A 10,226-nucleotide genomic window follows, 5' to 3' on the forward strand; every position below is an offset into this window, starting at 1 on the left:
TTCCCTTTCACTGAATGCATAATTATTGCGGCATACGAACCATGCCCGTTTGGAGGTGCTGATAAAACACCTGGAGGTCATAGTATAAGGAAAAGGTTGCCACGCGCAGAGGGAATACATCAATTAATGGGTTACTTATTCGGGAATCTTATTTATGCTATAAAAAGCAAAGAACAGAAAGTCAGAAGGAAGCCTTTTCTACGTCCTGAATTTGAAAAATAAGACACATTTATGTTACATCGTCTTGGTTGGTACAACACTGTCAACGGCTCTGACCTCTTTAGGCGATTTTGAAGAATGCAAAAATAAAACATTATGATGACGTGTGATGACAATAAAACCGTAACCGAAAACGCAGTAAAGGTACTTCAAATTTAATTTAATGTTTATTTAGTTATCTTTTTTCAAATTTTAGTTCTGAATTAATACAATTGGAATGGTTGACTGTCAACATAAGAATAGAACATTGGTAACAAGGTTACCATTGCGATTTCGGATCCCTTTTTAAGTTCGTACTGCTGTTAGAAATGACCGTTAACTAGTAAACATATTAAAAATGCCATTCACAATGACTCACTTAATCTATAGAATATGACGTAGCATATTAGGTTCGCACTACACTTGATGAAATTGTCATTAATCATTCGGCAAGGCGTGTTATGATTCACTCTAATAAAGCCTGAGATTCAGTAATTAACGAGCACAATGAAAGAAATACTGTGTAATTCTGCTTATCAGCGTCCAGCCCAGACTCTAACTTACAATCTCGGTTTTAAAGCTTGGTGATAAGCTTCTCTTAAATTGATAAGAATTGTTACAATTTTAATTGAAAAACCTTGTAAAATGTTTTCTATAATGTCGTTTCCTTGTTGATCTTGATAGAAATTAATTTGATATTAAATGAATCAGAATCAGGTTGTTGTCAATCCCGCTTAGTCAATCCTTGTATGTACTTGTCCAATACACTTATTTTTCAATGAAAATAGTATTGTTGGTTTAACAACAACATTTTATGCTGATATTTAAGTAAGCTTTTTTCTGACAATTTTTTTTTTTTATTTTGAACATAATCTTAAACCATTTAAATTTAAAAGAAAGCTTAGACAGTTTTTTTTGTATTTGGTAACCAAGTAAGAGTGATAATTAGTTGACTGTGGTCAACAGACTTTCAAATATTATTGATAACACATAAGCAGGCAGTTAATCACTACCGAATGTTTTCGCTAACAGGTGTGTTTGCTTCATTTAATGTTCTGTGCTTAGCAATGTGTGTAATGGTGAGATGACAAGTCATTGCGATTGCCCTCAACAATGATAGACGCAAAAACATGTTGCTTGTAATTATAATAAAATGGGCAATACGTTAAATACAATTGTATAAAGGACCACCAACACTGCACATAAATTCAGCGAAAGCTATTCACATCATATATATGATTTTAATCTCATATACATATTATGTCTATATCAAACATTCAAAATAACTATTGTTTGATATTTATTTCTTTGAACTTGCATTGGAGTCATTTCGAAATTGATATCCGTATATATTTGTATAGTGTACAGCGAAATGATAAAAGAAAATTGGATTCATAGCGTTGAGCGTCATCATGTTGTCATGCATAATAACACCAATGAGATAACAGGACACTTCATGTAATTATACAAATACATATGATAACCCAGCCGAAAAAGCGAACACCAATTGGTCGCAAAGCGGTTCAAGTATATTAAGTAGGCCCTGGTCAGCGAGCGATCAATTGAGTATTTGAGAGTTCCGTTACGCCTAACAAACGTTCGTTCACCGACTTTCGGTAACGTAAACGTGTTCTTATATGTGAAAGTTTTTTATTGTCTGTTATTCAGGAAGTTTGCAATTCCAAGAGTTAAATGGATTTTTAGTATGACCATTTGCCACTTTTAAAGGCAACTTCACTTACTAGCAAAAGCCAACAAATACAACAATATAAAGAAAACATGCATACACAGATATAAAATATGTAGCCAATATTGCATCATTCCTTTTACATCTTGTCGTAAATGACTACGCAGTTTAATTTATTCTACGTTATGTGAAATATTCATATCACGAAGGAAAGTAGTAATCAATCAAAACAAAGTATTAGGTTTCAATTCATTGAGCCTGTATTCGACCCACAAATATTTAAACTATTATGTGCATTTTAATGACAATTTTAGGGTATATTAAGTAAATAACATTAATCTTTGTATTATATGTTATTGCAATAACGGTGTCCTTCTTGAACTTAATTAAGTGAAAAACTTGCAACCACTGAACTCCCATTCCATGTAACTGAAACCTAAGTGGTGCAGATTTTACATTTTAGGGAATCAACTCGAACTGGTACGAACTGATACGAGAGTACATAGCAGAATAAGGACTTCTGTCACTCTTCTATATTACATCAAACATGTATTTAGCTTATCCCCAGTTCTCTTATTAATTTCAACTTAGTAGTGTAATGTAATCAAGAAAGGAACGACCGAATATTAAACATAACTTTGCAACAGATAAATTGATAAACATAAATTACTTAAAGTAACAAGTAGTATCTAATACTCATGCTATCTACTTTAGCTGAGAGTATTGTGAAAGCTTGAACTCACGTAGAGTTGACTGAAAGGTGTGTGGTGCTGAATAAATGTTGATGTTTTGGCCAGTCTTTAAATAGAGCGATGTTCTAAAATATCAATTAAATAAATGTTTTTTGTTTTTTTTATTTTTTTTTTACATTTACCCAGCTTTTCAAAAGACATTTAATGTTGCAATTCAGTGCCATAGAAAAAAAAATTATTATGCGTCTTTAAAACAAGTGTTTTCCTGTGTTTTAATCAAAACTAAGCAACAAATATTTCACACAAGTACCTATATAATAAAAAATACTCCAGAAAGATAAAATATGAACAAGCATAAATTTGTAATTATCAATTATGCGCTATACTTCACGTGCGATATGGCTTATTGGTGGTTTGAGTATAAGCAGATTTTAAATTAATCAAAGTGATAAGAATCTCTTGAGAAGGGAACGTTCATTACAAAGCAACAATTGTATTCATCTTATCTGGATGCTATAGTAACCGAGCGCAAAAATGATATCATGTATGTTTTACTGTCAATCATGTCAATGGTATTTTCACTTTTCCTTCGCAGCTAATTTCTCACTAGTGGGAAAACTAACAACCGCATCCTCTGTGGTAATTTTATGTCATGACGAGTTCCATAAATATATAAGCCACGAGTCTCCCTCGGATGTTCTACTAACTTTATGTAAACGAACGAGAGAGGATTGTAAGAGCAACGAAATAAATAATAATAATAATAATAATAATAAAATAACGTTTTATGAATTAGTTTATGTAGAAAATTTAAACAAGTCTGGTCTAAGAAAATATTGGATTATTCGACTTACAATCTGAGGTAAATGCATATTAACAAGTTAACGAGTTAGACATACTTTCTGTGGTAAATGAATATTTACGATTTCGACTAACACACTGAAGTGAATTGATATCAACCAGTATTATATTAAGTTATTATCATAACTTACTTTGTCAATAACTTGCACGAAACATAATCAGAATTAATATTTACTCATGTTATTACTTGAACGCGATGTGGGATAAACATGTCACTCAGTATCCCCAGTAGACAATGGCTGGTATTCAATATTGATCTTGATTGGATCTATGAAAGATATAGCTGATTGGATTACTTGTTATTAATAATAGACTAACAGAATGAATGAACGCAATGCTGTTTGTCCATAAGATTAACTTTGGTAAACTTTTGTTGAATATTGAATACCATTCCAGACAAACGTTTACGATCACGAACGACACTTGTAATTGTTTGCCCTCAGTTTAAATGGCGAAGAATATCTTGTATACATTCGAATATTTGTCTTATGAAAATATATGATAGACAGCAGCGATAAACTTAAGTGCTTTATACCTATGTTTGAGATAGTAAAAGTCTAAAAATTGCATCAACCGCATGCATAGTTGTAGATTAATTGTTATGTTTGCATTTACCTGAAGTGTTTGAGTGTTGAAACAATATATTACTAGTAAGGTTGAGCACTCATTGTTAATGTGATTTCGTTTAAAAAAGCAATCACTAAATAATGTTAGATGAGAGACGTAATAATGGAAGCAATACTGGCTAACATTTGGATACTGACTCGAGAATCTGAATAATTATCAACCATATTATATTTTACTTTCAGCTTTTTACAATCATTTTCAAGGAAAGTGCAACAAGATAGTAGGACAATGGAAGACATAAAACACAAAAGCATGTCGGTTTATGACAAGGGAATGATGCATACGTTGATTTTTGGGATGTTGCTAGTCCTCGTAACGGGTCGGACAGTTCCATCAGACGACTTCGGAGAGAAAGTAATAAAACCTAACGGTGTTGTCATTAGGACCGAAGAAAGTTTACGGCAATATAGTGGACCGTAAGCCTGTTTACAATAGCAATTTACTATGCATGTTTGTAAGTTGATATGCTGTGAATATTAGTTGTTGTTTTTTTGTAAAAACGCGGTTATCACATTTCTGTTTGTTCATGTGTTATTTGTCCTTATATACCTGAAAAGTCGCATCAAAATTCATTTAGAGTAATCTGTGATAATTTGCGTCTAGATTATTCTTATGAACATATAGTATAACTTATTTGTGAAAGTATTGTTGCTTTTTATTGTTTTGTGAAGTGTCACTATATGTGTGTAAGAACTATTCGTGCAATTCATAACACATTGTAACAAATTGAAAAAAATAACAGGCTTTTATTCAGCGAAATAAACATCGTTTAATGCACCATTTTCTTTTCGGTCTGACTAAAACAATTCAATATTATTCGTAACAATTTGCTTTCATATTGTGTCAGTGTTTTCGATTCAAAATGAATTGTATTCATCAATTTCCAAATGCCCCTCTCTTATTTTACAGAACCGTTTACCAATTCGCCATACACGGTTTGTGTAATCACAGATTTGGCAAGGTCAGATTCTTCAGGGCGCTCCGTAATCACTTTCACAACATATCAGGTCCGCTCATAATATCTGACTATTCGCATAATACATTGTAATTTTATATACTTGTTGCCTGAGAGTTAACGGCCGAACACGATTGAGGCATTCTTAGTTTCATCATTGTTTTGATAAGGAGCATGATTTCGATATGGGAAAACAACCATATTCAATTAAAGTATCAAATATAAGGTTTATTTTTCTGCTGCTTAAGATTATTGATTTCATTAAGTGATTTTGATTTTTCAGATGATATGAAAATCGCATTTGTCCTTGACATTTGTAAACGACGAGATCAGATGCTGACCAAGTGGGTACAGGAAATATTTGATAATGACGGTATGTTCGATAGTTAATATGGGTAGAGGACAATGTATTAAAATATGAGTGATCTTCTTTGATTGGATTATTATAGTATTCACAAACAGTTCACACACTGGTCGAAGTTTAATGCCAGTAATCCGTAAAATATAATTGTTACATCAAAAATAATATTCATTATTTTCTGTTTTTAAAGGTGATGGATACATAAACCGTTTTGAAAAGGATATCTACAGAAAATGAAACTCCGACATCGTATGGCACATGACAAGGGAAATTGATCATCGCTATAGTGTTTCGGTTCCGGATATAATCATTAGGACAGACCTGTCTCATTCAGTCTGAAATTCATAGTAACTGCGTACTCAGTGTTTGAACAATTGAATTAATTATTTTTTATTTGTATAAGATAAACTTCTTCGAAGTTGTAGAAGTTTTTCTGTTTTATATAACGAGAACTCTTTTACCTCCGAGAACATTTTAGAAAAGTAACGAACATCTGAAACATGGGAAAGGTTTTGTCTCATCTCAACGTTCATAACATTACTAAACGAGTACTTTTATCCGGATTGCCGGCATTACACTGTGTGAAATAAAAAATACATTTGTATTTATTTGTCGGTGATGCATTAACATTATTTTGTATTTGTCTAATTATTATGCATGCGTAAAAAAGGAAATTATGAGTAAATGTGTATTTAAACTTAATCTTTAAATGGTGTATGCAATATTTCGTATACCTGTTTCATTATATGCCTCTAACTCAGCTTTTCATTATGTCAAGCTAGACGGCCTCTTTATGATTTACATTTTTCTATGCATTTATATTGTCTGTGTATGTATATTTATTTTGCATAGTGCTGGCAAGTTGCATATCTATTTATATTGTATAATTGTATATATCTGCATAGTTTGATGAATTTATTTATGTGATTAAATACACTTGATTGAATGACTTGTATACTTTAGTTATCCTTAATACAGTGACACAGTTGTTGGTAGCAGTAGCTCAGGTAATTATTATGAATCAGGATATCAACTGTTTTGAAAAAAAAATAATATGCATTTGAGGTATTGCCCTATGAAATCAGAACAAATCTTTAAAGAACGTGAGGTTAAGCGTAGAAATAGTCAATACAATTGAAAATACATGGACTTTAATCGGTAAACAAGAGTGAAAGCTTGTTTTATATCTTTAAGACGCAAGTTGTAATAACATAGCCAATGTTTGCTTAAACATATGTAATAACACATTTGTATCCAATATATTTCCTTGAAAGTATTTAAAAACCTGTTCATATTGAGTAAATTAATCGATTACTCAGGACTAATATACTCTACTCGAATGTTTTTTGTCAACATCTTTCCAGCTTTGGTCAGGACAATCTTGAATACAGAGATTTGTTAACAGCGATGCATGTTTCATTAACGGTTAAACATATAGTTTAATGACAGAGGGTAAAAGCATAAGACAAAGAATACAAAAACAAACTAAGAATCACAAACAACAAAAAGTTCCACAGAACAGCAGCACAAACAACACTGTGAAAGTATACTATATAAAGGGCTTTTTTATCAAGAATTGTTAGGTCACGCCTAGTAACTGTCAGTAAAATAAATTTACTGGATGTTTAAACAAATTTGCGTGCACATCCTCATACTTATCTTAACAATCCTGAATAAAGTAAAAAGGTAAAAGGTGAATCTTATCAAAGTAGACAAGTATACAGTTATTTCTAATGACGTACGGATGTCGAAGAAATAAATTCAACGGTGTAGTTCATACTGCTCATTGCTCATATATCAACAATTCTGGGAATATGCAAGCATCAATCTTAAGCTGCAGGACCTGCGCGTACTCAAATATCAGACATCCAAACTGTGAATATTATTGCAAAATTGCATCGCATAAAAGGTGTTAACTGTTCTGCACCTGGTAACATTGGCATAAAATGATTTAAAGATGAAATTGACCATGTCTCGATACATATGTGATTTAAAGCTTACTGTCTTAATCAAACGAGGTTTTAAGGTAATAAAACCTTAGAACGACGGGCGAATGGAGTATGACGTTTGAGTATGGAATGACCATTTATCGCAGTTGATACAAACTCGCTGTACTACATACTACCACTGATCGAAAAACTGTCTATAATTATAACTTTAAATGGGGGTAAAGTCAATAACACCTTAAGCGTTAAGGAATTTAGAAACGTTAAATCGTTCTTAGATTCAGGTGTAAGTTAAGTTTAAATAACGTTTACACCTTAAGAACACACAGAGTTAAAACGTTAAATTGAACTAAATATAATTAAATATCAAATCATTTTCAATTAAACTTTGCATAATTTTAATACTAACGGCATTTTAGGTACGCCTAAATCCTAAAGTTTACTTGCAAAACAATAATAAATCAAGACGCTTGATTTTCTGTTTGAGAGAAAACACTTAAAAAATGTTTTATAAGTTTATTCAAGTTCCGAAATGAACCTGCAGGCCAAACGATGGTTGAATCTAAATTATACATAAAGCAGCAACAGGCTGAATTAGATATTTAAGGAATGAAATGCGGGTTGGATGTCATGAACTTAATTCGGACTCCACACACTTTGCTCAACCCAATTGCGTTCTTACCCCCGATCATGACATCTACCCCGCAATTCATTCCACCATATTTACACAAATAAGTAATAATTTGTTTGCGTTTATCGATTGGTAAACGCAATTGCCGAAAGGCAGTTCATTTAAGGAATGGAAGTTGAGGTGTAAATATTTAACAATGACATAACAGTATAAGAAACAAAATCTCAAAACACGTACAACAAGGCCTGCATTTAAGTAAAAGTATCTTTGAAATGATTAAGATATAATTCTAAACGAATAAACAAACACTGACGAAACATTTAACATCAAATGGTTGTCATATAAGAAAGTCATCAAAAATGAGTAAAAAAGGAGGAATGTACTAATTATTTTGATTTGATTACACTTTATTCCAAAGATGAAAAGCACGGTTTTACATTTTAGTTATGACATTCTATTTATCATTCATTAATCTTAATCACTTTTGTAGTCTATAGATATGTTTTGAATAAAGATCAATGTACAGTTTATGTATATATATATATACCTGTGTAGGCAGTCGGCCCCGGAAAATGTGCTTACTGAATCACTTGTTATACTTGACGGGATCAGCAGTTAGAAATAGGCGATTAATCTTTAAGGGGGACTCGCCCACTTCTTATCATTCATTGAGAAACATGCAGTAAACATTGAAGTTGACTGTCTATAACAAGGGTGTTATTTATAACTGCATAGCAGTAATTCATTGAGAACAAATAAAATAAGTTCGACCTCATATTCATATCACTTTCTTAATAATAATTAGCTAAGTGTTCATATTTTCCAAATCATATATAATTTTTCAGGACAATTACAATGAGACAAAGAATAACATTATAAATTGTGTATATATTTTTTATCGAAACGTTATCATATATCTGACATCATATTACAGAAAAGTATGTGAAAACAAATATAAGTTATTAATTGCGTATAATAGATATAAAAAAATCCTTCGATGTTTAGGAAAAAGTGATAACAACTATAATATAAACTAAAATATTTTATTAACAAAACTTCATGCTCTGATAAGAAATACTTTATTAAGAAAACAATCTGTATGTTCAGCCAATGAAATTGCCGATATGATATACCAACTTATTGGCTTAATCATTAAGAATTTTAACTTTCGTGGATGTTGAAAGGTCCGCCCGATACACACCCTGCATCATTGTGTCAGCCAATGAGGTTGTATCGTTAGGCAGTTAGATGATCTAATATCATAGCTTTATGATTAAAAAGACTCGCTTCGCTAACTCCGCCTATCGTTGTAATTTGATTTTATATTATGTAAACTGGTTACACTTGTAACACAGCGAACCATTTTAACTCAGCGTTTCCAAACGTTTATGTTGCGAATAAATTTGTTAAAATATCCGAATTTGAAACGCAAATCTTAAACTTACAATATAAATTGCAGTAAACTTGAATTAGATTTCAAATACATTCGTGTTCGTGGAAGTTGAAGCTTCTAATAAACTCGAGTAAACGCGTCGATGTTTTCGAGCGATGTGTTATTGAATAATATATCAGATTCACGCGTTTAAGTTGACTAATTCAAAAAGGCGGTGACTAGAATAAAGAGTAAATAAAGTAAAAGTAGGAACGTGATAAGTTCATTTAAGAGTAATCATATAAAAGGTATCATAACCGCATTTTATTAATTGATACCACGTCAAACCTAAATTGTGTCTTACAAAGAAGAGTCATTTGTATTAGGGGAATTTAATAGCTTTGTAAAATATGTCACTTAAAGTATGATAGTAAATTGTATTAAAACGTATTTCAGTAAACAAAGTTAAGATGTCAGTTTAAATACTTAAATATCTTTTGTCGGTAATCCAAAACCACTTATTTACAAAACCGCATGCCACAATATTGAAACGTTTCAATTTACTTTAAAACATCTGCATCATTCAAATTTTATACCTTCAAGATCAGCGCAATAGTTCCAATGGTTCCCAATGTAACCAGATATATAAAACCTATTAAATACAAAACAGATATTGGTTATTATGTTTGTTTCTTTTAAGATGATATCAAAATCACTTTTATCCTTGGCATTGTGCGAAGCATGAGATCAGAAGCTTAGAAAATTGTTAAAAGAATATTCGATCAAGATCGTAAATTTTAGAATTAATATGTTTAATATTTGAAATAGTAAGGCTCGTTGTTTTGGTATATATAAGGATTTGTAAATAGTTAAATATCAATATTAGCATATTACAA

General features: G+C 31.4%; 1 long non-coding RNA gene across 1 annotated transcript; it reads left to right on the top strand.

The window, feature by feature from the left end:
- Positions 1-4,974: 4,974 nt before the first annotated feature.
- LOC128239910 (uncharacterized) lies at positions 4,975-5,719 on the top strand. The gene is made up of 3 exons (XR_008261964.1): positions 4,975-5,072; positions 5,304-5,393; positions 5,572-5,719. It is a non-coding gene; the product is annotated as an uncharacterized LOC128239910 (long non-coding RNA).
- Positions 5,720-10,226: the final 4,507 nt, after the last annotated feature.

Source organism: Mya arenaria, chromosome 7 (assembly GCF_026914265.1).
Source record: "Mya arenaria isolate MELC-2E11 chromosome 7, ASM2691426v1".
Lineage (NCBI taxonomy): Eukaryota > Metazoa > Mollusca > Bivalvia > Myida > Myidae > Mya > Mya arenaria.